Source organism: Phyllostomus hastatus, unplaced genomic scaffold, assembly GCF_019186645.2.
Source record: "Phyllostomus hastatus isolate PE091 unplaced genomic scaffold, TTU_PhHast_1.1 phas_contig_34, whole genome shotgun sequence".
Lineage (NCBI taxonomy): Eukaryota > Metazoa > Chordata > Mammalia > Chiroptera > Phyllostomidae > Phyllostomus > Phyllostomus hastatus.
In genome coordinates this window covers 26,153,383-26,166,449 of record NW_025333857.1, presented here as the reverse complement: position 1 = coordinate 26,166,449, position 13,067 = coordinate 26,153,383, and the positions used below count along the sequence as shown (strand labels likewise).

The following is a 13,067-nucleotide window of genomic DNA, read 5'->3' as shown; positions in this document are numbered from 1 at the left end:
ATGCCTTTTTCCCATGATCTCCTCTATTCCCCAGAGCCCTTTTTGTTCATCTTCTCTCCCTCCCCACACATTTAGAAGAAGAAAAGAACTGAACTCTCTATACCCAAATTTCAGAAACAAAATGAAGGATATCTTCAAGGGCATCTCTCATTTCCATACATAGCTGTTTCATCTCCAGGCAACAAAGGCACTTTTAAAAACTGAGGGATCATGAAACCTATTCACACTGACTTCACTTTGGTGCATTTTTCTCATACTATATTTGTAAAATCTATTGATAAGTGCCTAGTAGTATTGTAAAATTCAATCCGTAAGAGGATCCATGAACAAAAACATTCTACTGCTAACATTTCCTTAAAGATTACATAAATGGGCCCTGGCCAGATAGCTCAGCTGGTTAGAATACTGTCTGATATGCCAAGGCTGCAGGTTCAATTCTCTGTCAGGGCACATACAAGAATCAACCAATGAATATATAAACAGGTAGAACAGAAATCAATGCTTCTCTTTCTCTCCTCCCCAAAAACAAATGTTTAAAAATTTAAAGATTACATAAATACATTATTTAACATGAAAATTAGACACTATAACATTTATTCTTAAGAGTATATTTCAACTTTGTACCTTCTATTCCTTAATTCCTGCTTTCTTTGTGTTAAATAGATATTTTCTAATGCACTTTTTTCATTTCCTTGTTTCTTTCATTAAGTTTTTTTGTATTATTTCCTTAAGTGGTTGCCCTGGAATTTGCAATTAGCATTTTAATTTAAAACAATCTAGTCTGGCCCTAGCTGGTGTAGCTCAGTGGATTGAGCATGGGCCTGAGAACCAAAAGGTAGCTGGTTTGATTCCTAGTCAGGGCACATGCCTGGGTTGCAGGCCAGGTCCCCAATAGGGGGCATGAGAGAGGCAACCAAATATTGATGTTTCTCTCCTTCCCTTCCTCCTCTCTAAAAGTAAATAAATAAAATCTTTATTAAAAAATTTTTAAAAAGGACATCTTACCAAAATAAAATAAAAATAATAAATTCTAGTCTGAATTAATTCTAATTAATTACAAATACTTTCTTGTAATATACCTCCATTCTCTTATCTTTCTTTTTACTATTATCTTCAAACTATATCTCTATATATTATAAGTTCGTCAACACATTTTTATTATTCCTTCATGCAGTTGTCTTTAAAACAGGAGAGAAGTTCCAAGGAAAAATGCATTTATATGTATTTTTATGCATGTCTTTCCTAATAGTTATGTAGTTACTATTACTATTCTAGTTTCTCATGAGGGTTAGAGTTTGCTGTCTAGTTTCTTCTGTTTCAAATTGAAGGACTCCCCTTAACATTTCCTGTAGGGTAGGTCTACTGGCAACAACTTCTCTTTTTATTTGTAAGTGTCTTAATTTAATTTTTGAAGTTAAGCTAAATACAGAATTCCTGGTTGATAGACTTTTTAATACTTTGAAAATGTCTTCTAGACTCCAAGGTGTCCAGCAAGAAATCAGCTATTAGTCTTATTGGGGATCCCTTTTTTATTTCTTTTTCTCTTTCTGCTTTCAAATTTTTTTTCACTTTTGTAAATTTGAGTATGACGTATCTAAGTGTGTATAGCTATACAACTTGAAATACACTGAGTTTACTGAATGTGTTAATATTTTTCATTTCAGTTTTCCGCCGTAATTTATTTAAGTATTCTCTCTGTCTCTTTCTTTTGCTCTTCTCCATTTGGGACTCCCGTTGTACATATGTTGGCGCACTTGATGACATCACATTGATCCCATGCAGCTCTGTTCATTTTCTTTATTTTCTTACTACTCCTCACAATGGATAATCTCTAATGAATTATCTTCAAGTTAACAAATTATTTTATCTGTCAATTTATACTTGTTAAGCTCATGTAGTCAGTTTTTCATTTCAGTCATACTTAAAAACTCCACAATTTTTATATGGTTCCTTTTAGATAACTTCTACATTGATTGATATTCTCTTTGGCAAGACATCATTCTTATACCTTCATTTAATTCTTTAGACATGCTATCTTTCATTCTTTGAACAGATTTAGAAAAGCTGTCTTAAAGTCTTTTCTATTAAGTCCATATCTAGGCACCCAAAGGGACATTTTTCCCTTGGTCGATTTTTGCATGTTTTTTTTTCCTATGTATGTGGCATACTTTCCCGTTTCTAGATCTCATAATTCTTTGAGTTTCAGTTTGAGTCTTCAGAAGACTCAAAATTCTTTTGAGTCTTCAGTTTTCTGTTGAAAACTGAACATGTTATAAAATGTATTTTAACAACTCTAGTATCAGAATTCTCTACACTGCTCTACCAAGGCTTTTTAACATTGATTTTGTTTTTATTGATGCTGATTATTTGTTTAGCACTCTCATGAACCAATTCTGTAGATTCGGCATTTATTGCCTGTAGTGTGTGGCCACTGAGCTCTCTGCTAAATTATTTTTTAAGTTCTTATTTTTATTTTTAAGCCTGTCTTCCTAGGAGTCAAACAGGGTCAGTATAATTTAGTGATCAACCAATGACTGGTCAGAAGATTTCCTTAAATGCTTGGCTGTCTGTCTTCTACCTTTGCTCAAGGAATCTTTAAGAGAAGTCCCACTTCAATCTTCAGGCAGTTTATAAAACAGCCCTAATCTTCATTTTCTACTTATATAAAACTTCAGCCAGAGATGATCTCCTTTCCCAAGTCTTCCCTGGGAATGTGTACACTCTTGCACATTGTGCGACCTTTTAGATACCCAGGAATATGGTGGAGCTTTTCAAAATACCTATGGTTGGCTGAATCTACGGGATTCCTTTTAAAATCCTGTCCAGACTCTTTGCCCAAACTGAAATCACAGCCTTAAGCAGTGGGTGTGTTGCCAACAGTTGCTATTGTTTCAGCAAAGCCCTGGGGGTAGGCTTTTTCTTCCCTCAACTGAGCTGAGGTCCAAGTCAAATCAAATAGCCAACCACTCAGAGAATAGTTTTTCCCAGGGAGCTGCAGCTTGGACAAAATAACAACTGTGCTTTGGAGCGGCTTTTAGTGGATCTCCAAAAGTAGTAAGATCTCTTCATTGCCTGTAATGCTGTCAGCTTTTGCTATATCACTAAGCTGGGGATGGAGAGAAAACAGAAATCACCTCAAGTTAAAATGTCACAGACCCCACCATTTTCTCAAGATTCGGTAGCTTTCTCTCAGGCAGTGGATTTTCAGTTAATTCTCTGGTTTTGGTTAATTTCCAGAATTCTAAAATGGTTTATTGTAATTATTTTGCCCATGTTCTTGTTGTTTTAGAGGGAGAGCAAATATACTGAGGCCCTCACTCCATTGATCTAAAAGCCAATCAAGCTCTGAAATATTAAATCTATCTTCATGTAGTTTTTAAAACAAAAAAACACTTTAACAAAAAATTTGTTTAAAATACACTTATAAAATGTTGGATCACTGAGTCTCATCTCCAGTAGAAACATGAAAGAATTATATTTCAATAGGAGAGAAACTAATCTTTGAGAGGGAAAAAATAAACTGCATGAGCAATGTCTCACTGTACTGTATCTTTCCTGCTAATATGTAAATAATCAAAAATAAGATGATTCCTGGTCTGAGATCCACTCTCAGCCCCAGAATACTTTCCCAAATGTTTTCTGGATACAGAAATCAGTTCAAATGAGCAAGAAAGACTATTTTATCTTGTCTTACTTGGCTGAGATAGGCCAAATCCAATTCAACTCTAACAGTGATAAAGTAGTCACAAAAGACTGGGAGTGAGAAATTTAACAGAGAAGAGGAATCAGATCCCTGAACAGAGAGCAACCCTATCACCGGAGATTTCTCTGAAGAGATTCAGTACAGGATATTGGTTTACCTCAGATTCAACCAAGTATCAGCCAACCCCATGTAGTTTGTGGTAGAATAAGGTGAATTTCTGTAAAGGAAAAGAGTAGTTTATTACTATTATCTCTCTTCAATATTACCTGATATTTGTAAGCCATGGAAAGACCAAAACTGTCAGAACAGGACAAGAAAAGTAAATATCCTTTAGCAAAGCTTTTATTTTCAAGAACATGTCATGCTCCATTTTGTTGTTGTTTAAGAAACTGTCCCAAAACCTCTGGCTCAAGAAAAGAATCATTTTCTTCATTCATAATTCTGTAGTCTGAGCTGGGCTTAGCTAGGCCGTTCTGCTCAGCCTGCTGATGGTCACCCATGATAGCTTTCAACTGACAGGTGGGAAGTGGGCTCAGCTAGAATACTAGGATAACTAGGCTTCTCTTTCCACATAATCTCAGGGCCTCTCTGTATCCATGTGACCTTTTTTCCAAATGGTCTCTCTGGGAAGGTAGCCAGATTTCTGACATGATTATTCAGGTCTCCAAAAAACACAAAAGCAAAAGCTACTTGGCCTTCCTAGGGCTTACACCCAGACCTGGAACAGTTTAATTCTGTTGCATTCTATTTGTTAAAGTAAGCTACAAACCTGGTCCAGACTGAAAGGAAAGGGTCTTCACAAGGACATGAATACCCAGAAGTGTGATTCACTGTAACCACCACCAATGCTACAGACAGTGATTTCCATCCCCTTTGCAATACCCAACTAGTTAGTCAGGGGTATTGACCTCTCAATCTGTCAAAAAAAAAAAAAATGACAACAGTCAACACAATAGCTGTGAATGTCCTATCTTGAACCATAAATACATAGGTCACATAACAGAGTTACATCTTACTGTTCATGTCACATAAGGTTGTGCCCCATTGGTTAATGCTTTTATTTATTTATTTATTTAAATACTCACCCACCCAAGGATATGTTTATTGACTTGAGAGAGAAGGGAGAGAGAGAGACATCAGTATGACAGAGAAACATCAATGGGTTGCTTCCTGTATGTGCCCCAACCGGGAATGGAACCTACAATCTAAGTATGTACCCTGACCAGGGATTGAACCCACCAGGGTTGATTGGTTAATTCCTGGTACCAGAAATCCTTATACACAAGTATAGGCACCTGATTTTTTAGAAAGCCACCTTGGAGTAAAATGGGTAGGTAAACACTATTTTTTAACAAATCAATCAAAATTCTATCTTGTGTTTTTGTCAGATTGACAAAAAATACATTTTTTGGTGTGCTGCAGATTTTTAGTAATTAATTTACATGTGTCATGAGATGAAGAAGGTTGAAAATCACTGCTGCAATAAACTAAAACATTAAGGCCAATGTTCACATTACTAAAACAGGAAAAACAGAAGAAACTATAAAATGGCTAAAGCTAAGGGAAGACTGGGCAGTTATACTCAGACCTCATTCTCGTGCACTCCCACAATGAGTGTCAAACTAGATTCACTGAGAATCTTAAACATAGGTGGAAGGAAAATTTGAACCTGATTAATCACTTATAAGCCATATGACTTTGGACAAGTCATCTTTCTATCTCAGCTCCTCAATTGTAAAGTGAAAAATAAAACAACAAATAAAAAAGCTTTGAAAACTAAACTGCTATACAAATATATGAAAGTATTATTTATATAATAGGATTCTAAGCATAGACAACTGAGCTGGGCTCAATTCTATTAATAAAATTATAATAATCATAGTTAATTAACCCATGTGCTAAATTACTACCACAGCAATGTTATCACATATAACAATAGGCTAAAATTACACTATGTTCAGTTACTATAAAGAGTAACAATGCCAACACTAACTGACTTATTGTTTTCTGACTATACGTGTATGTCAGGTGCTGCTATGTACTCCAGGTAAAACTATAACTAACCCTTACAATAACTCAACAAGATAGGCATTATCCCTCTTTTACAAATAAATAAACTGGGTCAAAATATCAATTACTTAAGTAACCTGCCCATGGTCACACAGCTAGTATACAGAAAATCTACTATGAATGTTTAATGTACAATCAGTACTTGATAAATATTTGTTGTCTAAGTTAATGAAGAAATAAAGAAAGCCTGGACTATATGACACTTAAAGCAAGGAGTCTTTCAACTATATCAAAATATCTCACTCTCACAATTCCATGTAGCTACTGAAACTGTAATCATAGTAAACATATCTAATTAACAACAGTAATTTATCACCTTCCTCATCTGCAAAATGGTTTCCCATCTAAAAAGTAACCTTCATGTTTTTAAAGATCTAAATCTTTATCCCATCTACTGAGTCTTTATGAGTCATATATTATAATGTAGAAATACCAAGTGGAAAAAGTGGTACATTTATATAACAAAATATCTCTAAAATAATACCAAAAAAGCAAATATTTTAAATGGTAAAATATGTGCAGTATCAATAACAAATAAAAATTCATATCCTTATATTAGGAACAGGTCTTGAAATTTAAAAGGAGGAGGAGGATTAGAAGAAACTGTCCAACAGAAAAATGGGCTAAAGATATAAATGACAATCAGTAAAATAAATACAAATGGCTAATAAATATGTTTTTTTTAATTTTTTTAGTCATTAATTATCAAAAAATGCAAATCCAACTAAGATTTTTTTAAACTATCAGATTGGGCAAAAAACAAAAAAATAAAAAGAAAACACAAAATTTGATAATGCCCAGTCGAAAAAAATAAATGTGTGTGTGTGTGTATTAAATCACTATTGGGAGTTTACAATGGCATGACCTTTTTAGAGAGCAATTTAGTAGTTGATTGAAACATTCAAAATGTACCCACATCTTCTAGCCAACAATTCCATTCCTAAAGATTCATATAATGGAAGTAAATGGACAGTTGCATAAAAGAGTACATATAATTAATCATAGTATCAAAATACAAGATACCACCTAAATGCCTAGCTAGAGAATTGCTTAAGTAAATGATACATTCATATAACACCAATAGATATAAAATATTATCATAAAAGATGTTTAAGACATGATTATCAAAATTAAACAAATTCTATGACCCCATATTTATAAGACCTGCATTTGTAGAGGAGAGAGAGGACATGTCTGAGCAGAAGCACACTCAAGAGGACCAGAGTGAGCACAGAGGCACACACTGAGACAGGCCCTGAGAAAGTGTGGTAGCAATCTTGTGAGCAGATATGCAACCATCAAGCAGAATGATTTTTTTTGCTTTCTTCTTTGTAACTTTCTGAGTTTTCGGAATGTTTTACATTGAGTATATGTAACTTTCGTGATCTTAATACAATATAATTATTTTTATTTAAAGTAATGTCAACTGTGCCCTGGCCAGATGGCTCAGTTGGTTGGAGCATCGTTCCATACACCAAAAGGTTGCAGGTTCAATTTCCCGTCAGGGCACATACCTAGGGTGCAGGTTCAAGCCTCAGTTGTGATGCTTATTGGAAGCAGCCATCTGATGTTTCTCTCTCTCACATTGATGTTTCTCTTTCATTCTCTTTCTCTTCCCCTTCCTCTTTGTCTAAGATCAATAAAAACATATCCTCGGGTAAGCGCTAAATAATAATAATAATATTGTCAACAGTCATAAACCTGAGACTCTATAAACTTTCAAGTGTTATTTTTAATATAAAATACTGGTTAACAATCAGTTGACGTGGGTACTGAATGAATATGTGCATTCATTCCTCTTTCAAATGATAGATTCAAAATCAAAATCCTTTATAGTAGTTTCTATCTTCAAATCATTTAGAATTTGTAATTTCTTTAATAAAGTCACTTCAGCCCTAACTAGTGTGGCTCAGTTGGTTTGGCATCTTTCCACAAAGCAAAAGGTCTACAGTTTGATTCCTGGTCAAGGCACATGCATGGGTTGGAGTTCGGTCCCCAGTGTGGGCACACGCATATGAGAGGCAACTGATAGATGTTTTTCTCTCACATCAATGTTTCTCTCCCTTTCTTTCTCCCCCCACTCCCCTCTCTCTAAAAATAAATAAATCTTTTAAAAACATTAAAAAATAAAAATGTCACTTCAAAATTTAAAAGTGAACTAGAAATGTTTATGTGCTATAAAATATACATGGTATAAGTATGCTACATTATATGTCTTTGAAAAATAACTTGTATGTATAAAATCTCAGAGACTTTGATTCCATAGCTCAAAAAAATCTAATATTACTTGGTATGTTAAATTGGAAGCCTAACTTATACTTATTTCTTGTACAGTATAATGAGAATTCTCAACTAGCCACGGGTAAGATTATCCACAATTAACTTTGCTTTTTTAAAAAAATCCTCACCCGAGGACATGTTTATTGATTTGCGGGGGGCGGGGGGGGACAGAGAGATATAGAAAGAGAAAGCAAGGAACATTGATGTGAGAATCATCAATGGGTTGCCTCCCCTATGCTCCCCGACTGTGGATCGAACCCACAACCTAGGAGTATGCCCTGACCAAAAATCGAACCTGCAACCTTTTGGTGTACAGGTGATGCTCCAGCTAACTGAGCCACCCAGGCAAGGTACATAATTAACCTTGCTTTTTAGTTTAGCTATTGTACTCACAGGGTAAGCAGTTTAGTTATTTGTTTTGTAGTTCTCTCCATTCTATTTACTTTTGCATTTACTGTATTTTACTTTCCAGGGGGAAAAAAAGACAAAATAAATTATACAGCTTGGATAGTGGATGGGCAAGTGGGCTGCTACTATCCTCAGGACTGAGTGTGAATAACACCCAGATATACCACTACTACCCTGTTTCCCACCTAGGGACTTTGGAAACTTTAGAGACTATTTTGGTTGCCACAACTGAGGAGCTAGAGTGGTTCTAATGCCACTTTGGACCACATTTGCTTAAACATGGTGCTACTTCGGGACCCTACCAAGAACAGTCCCATCCACAATGACAATAGTGTCTCTGTTAAGATAGGGATAATAATTTTCCTGTTCAATATTATATTTCTAGACTATTACACGGCAGGCATTAAATATAATTTGTTGAATAAAGTCAAAACAAGCAATTTCTAGCTTGAATGATAAACAAATGATAGAAAATAATGAAGACTGACAATAGAGAAACTTGACAGTTTTCTATCTCAGCTGGAGACAGGACTTTGTGACTATGCTCCATAATCTTAGGGGAATTCTACGATCACACACATCTATCCAAAATATGTAGAAAAGCATAATAGTCCACATCCAAATACAAATTATAAGAGGATTATCTTCCATTAAAATATATAGGCATATGCCTTCCTCTATTAGTAAAGCTAAGCAACTGGGTCAACTTAAGACGTACACACTGGTACCAACAAACCTCAATCTTGCCGTGGCAACTGAGTGGCAAAGCAGCTTTGTGGTTTAAGAGTCTGGGCTCTGAAGTAAGATCACTGGGTTTAAATTTGGCTTCACTGCACTTTACCTGAGTAATTTACTTAACATCTTAGCATACCATTCAAATCTTGTCAATTTACTTAACTTCCTCTAGTACTAGTGTTCTCATATACAAAATAATGAAACAGGTTCACAATACCCTAATTTTTAGCCCCTGGGGCAGATATGTCACATGACTTAGAAATTTTTGAATTTTAGGAAGTAATACATATATATATACATAACACCCCAGATGGATCTAGAGCAGCAATCCATAATCATAACATTATTTCTGTACCTAAATGAAGGATAAAGACCATTAAGTAGCTGTATCTCATTTAGTGCAGGTTTTGCAGCTAAATTAGTTTTGACACAAACAGGGAAGCTGGTGATTTTTAGAGCCTTTTGAAATTAGGAAGTGAACATAAGGGATCATGGATCTGTGGTACCTACTTCTCTCAGACTGATAATGTGAAGATTAAGTGAGTATATATAAACTACTTACCCAGTGCTTCTTACATAGGTAGCACTTAATAAATATTAGATACGGTTATAAAAGTATTAAATGAGATGCATGACTATCCAAGATACCAACCACCAACCGTAGTCAGCTGACTTGTATAGCTAGGGTGGTAGACAGGGGTAGGGGTAAGGAGTGGTTAAAAGGAACCCTAATACAGTTCTTATGCTAATTAAAGTTAAAGAAATGAGAGCTGACAGACCCGGAATTGAAAGAAAATAATGCATTCATGACATTGCTCTTTTTAAACATTTACTTCCTTTTGATAAAAGGGAGTTTCTCCAGGTGTTAAAACCTGAAGGCATTTCACATTTTCTGCTTTTCAAGTGGTTGCCTACTTACAACTCTACATGGCTTTCTTCCTGAAAGTTTGTCTGATAATGAAGCTTTTGCTCAGGGTAGGACCAAGACTGGTTTCTCCTTAATGTAACAAAGCAGTTAAGTTCTTGTTGACTACAGCAGAATACAGTAAAGTTTAAGTTAAATAGTAAATGCAAAAAATATGCTGAACCCCATCTCGCAAATATGTCCATTTGTCCCTTCCCTGTTCTATTGTTTCCTGATCCAACTTCTAGAGAAACTGTAAGACTTACAGGGGAAATGAAGTAACCCAGCATTGTTAAGTGCTACACTGTGCCAAGCATTGAATTATGCACTGCAATATGTATCCCTTATTTACTTTTATGACAATTTTATGTCTTCTTTATGATGATTTAAAGTCATCCTTTCTATAATTTAAGCTCATTAAGTAATTTTCACAAGTTTTCCAGGCAACAGTTATTATTCCCTTATTATATAAGGATATTGACTTAATAACTGGGGGGAACTAAGATTCAAGCTCAGGTTTGACTAACTCAAAAACCCATGGGCTGTTTGCACTAGACTGACTTGCCAAAGGACAGAGCGTCATTCTCACGGTCCTGACTAACTAAACTATTGGCTTCTTTTGTATTTCTATCAAGTATTTTTAAAATGTACAGAAGATGGAATTTATATTATCTCTTTGATTATGGGCATTTTAGTTCTTTCTATAATGCAAAATTTTAAAGCACTTGCAATTTTTAACTTACTTTATCTCTGAAAAAATAATAAAAGGATATCCATAAATTACATGTATTATCTTTAGTTATAAAAGCATACTTATGTGCATATTGCATTACATTTCCAAGAAATTACAGAGCAATTATAGTCAAAAAACTTTAAATTTGGTGGAGACTTTAAAGATAAAATGTATGTTTAGCTGAATAACCATTCTGGTCATGAAGATTTTTTATATGGTATGACCTCCCAAATAGCTCTACCACCACTCCGGAATTTAATACTTTTTAGGGGGTATCTTCTTTATGACTAATTAAAATCACCCTTTCTATAATTTAAATTCATTCTATTTAGGTCTAGCTTTCTAGGAGATACAAGGCTCTCTTTAACACACTTGTCATTTTGCTGCTTCATTGATTTTTGCTGAAAGTTTGTGACAAAAAAAGAGAAATACAAATAAATTTGAAAACAGATTTTAAGTTTTTCTCCTCCTTTCCCTAGACTAAATAAGTAACTTCCATGGCTTGAATCTGCCTTCACTCCTATCAATACCCATTTTTACTTCCCTTTTCAGTGCTGCTCCATGTTGGAAATGAACTGTGGAAAAAATAACTAAACACTATTACCATGTTTACTATAGCATTCTAACAGATCAATGACGAGCTTAAGAAAAATAATACTCCAGAGTCATGCTCATTTTTAAAAGTGCAAAATTATTGACACATATTCAATTTGTAGAATGCTATGATTGGAGTCTAAACAATTACTCTAGTCTTAAATTTGTGTGATTAACTTTTAACCATTATTAAAGTTCACATTTTTGTTAGACCACTGATTGGATCTATTTTCTATTTGCAGGTAATTTCATAGATTTTTACAATGTAATTAGGCTTATATGCATACTTAGTTAAGGTGAAAATATATTTTCGAATCCATTATTATCAAAGACTCTAGAATTCTATATGATGAAGGAACCATTCCTTAACACTATTCCCATTATTCATAAATGTGACTATAACCTAGAATTTTCAAGGTTCTATACATATACAGTAGTTTATGGAAATTACTTTTAAGAGCCAATCTAACAGGTTTGAGATTATAAAATTCAAGCAATATTTTAAGTTGTATAAAAATGATGATGCTTATTAGTGTCACTTTATGAGGAAAATGTGTTTAAAATGCAGATTATCTTTTAATTCTTATCACATCTTTTATATTTTAAATACTAAACTATTACTATTTTAAAACCAACTGTCATTGGCCCTGGTAAAAAGCTAATATCTTGTGTATCCTGTGTACTATGTTAATTCAGTACATGTTAGTTGAAAAGAAACAGAAATAAAGAAAATGTCAAGTCTAACCTTCATTCCTAAAAGCTACAATGCCAGTAGGGGAAGGTATAATAACCTTGATCACCACTTTTAGCAGAATGCAAGAACAAAAACAGAGAAATTGTTTGCTACTCTAATTTATAGTTTTTGGAAGAATAAAAACAGTCTATCTTCTAATGAAATACTACTCAGAGTCCCAAAGGAAAAAAGACAAAAAAGGACTTAGTCTGCAGGCCACCAACATTCCCAAGGTGGCTCCTGAAGAACTTTTTTGATTGGAAAATATAACTGGAATTATTAAATAATTTGAACATAGTTACTAATATACTGGATAAGAATACTAGAGTAAGAGTCACAAGACTAGGCGCACATGCTATATCTTCCATTTATGAGCTGTGTTAAGTTGCGAAAGTTTTTCTTAACCTCTCTGGATCTCAGGTTTCTCTACTATATTATGAAGACAAATCCATACTCTATACCTGACCAGTTGGGAAAAGTTAAAAAAGATGCTAAATACACAAAAGAACTTTGTAAGGTGTGATGTACTATGGAAATTTAAAAGATATTACAATTATTATCCTATACGCTATATAATATGTAAAAACAGTCATTTTTCCTTCCCTATCGCTCCCCTTTACAAGGCAATCATAAGAAACATATTTCACATATAACAAAGGATTTAATCCTCTCAAAATGAAAAGTCCAAAAGTCAGATTAAAAGAAAAAAAGTAGGAAGGATAGACACATACAGAATTGTTCTCTATTGCTCCCTGGGATAATTCAAGGTTAGCTTATCTCCTACTACTTTCCCAAGAGAAGGAAGGACTCCACTGACACATCTTTGGGATTTTACTTTAAATTTCCCCTAAACTACTTTTAATAAACATTATTTGTAAGCCCTTTTAAGAGACCTATGCTATGGAAA

General features: G+C 34.2%; 1 protein-coding gene across 1 annotated transcript in view; it reads right to left on the bottom strand.

The window, feature by feature from the left end:
* Window positions 1-7,375, bottom strand: part of RFX3 (regulatory factor X3) — a 232,094-nt gene extending 224,719 nt beyond the window's left edge. Inside the window, exons 1-3 of the mRNA XM_045840638.1 lie at window positions 7,288-7,375; window positions 4,473-4,619; window positions 3,861-3,920 (exon numbers count right to left, since the gene is read on the bottom strand). The gene's annotated coding sequence lies outside the window, so the exon portion shown is untranslated. The remainder of the gene's footprint in view (window positions 1-3,860; window positions 3,921-4,472; window positions 4,620-7,287) is intronic.
* Window positions 7,376-13,067: the final 5,692 nt, after the last annotated feature.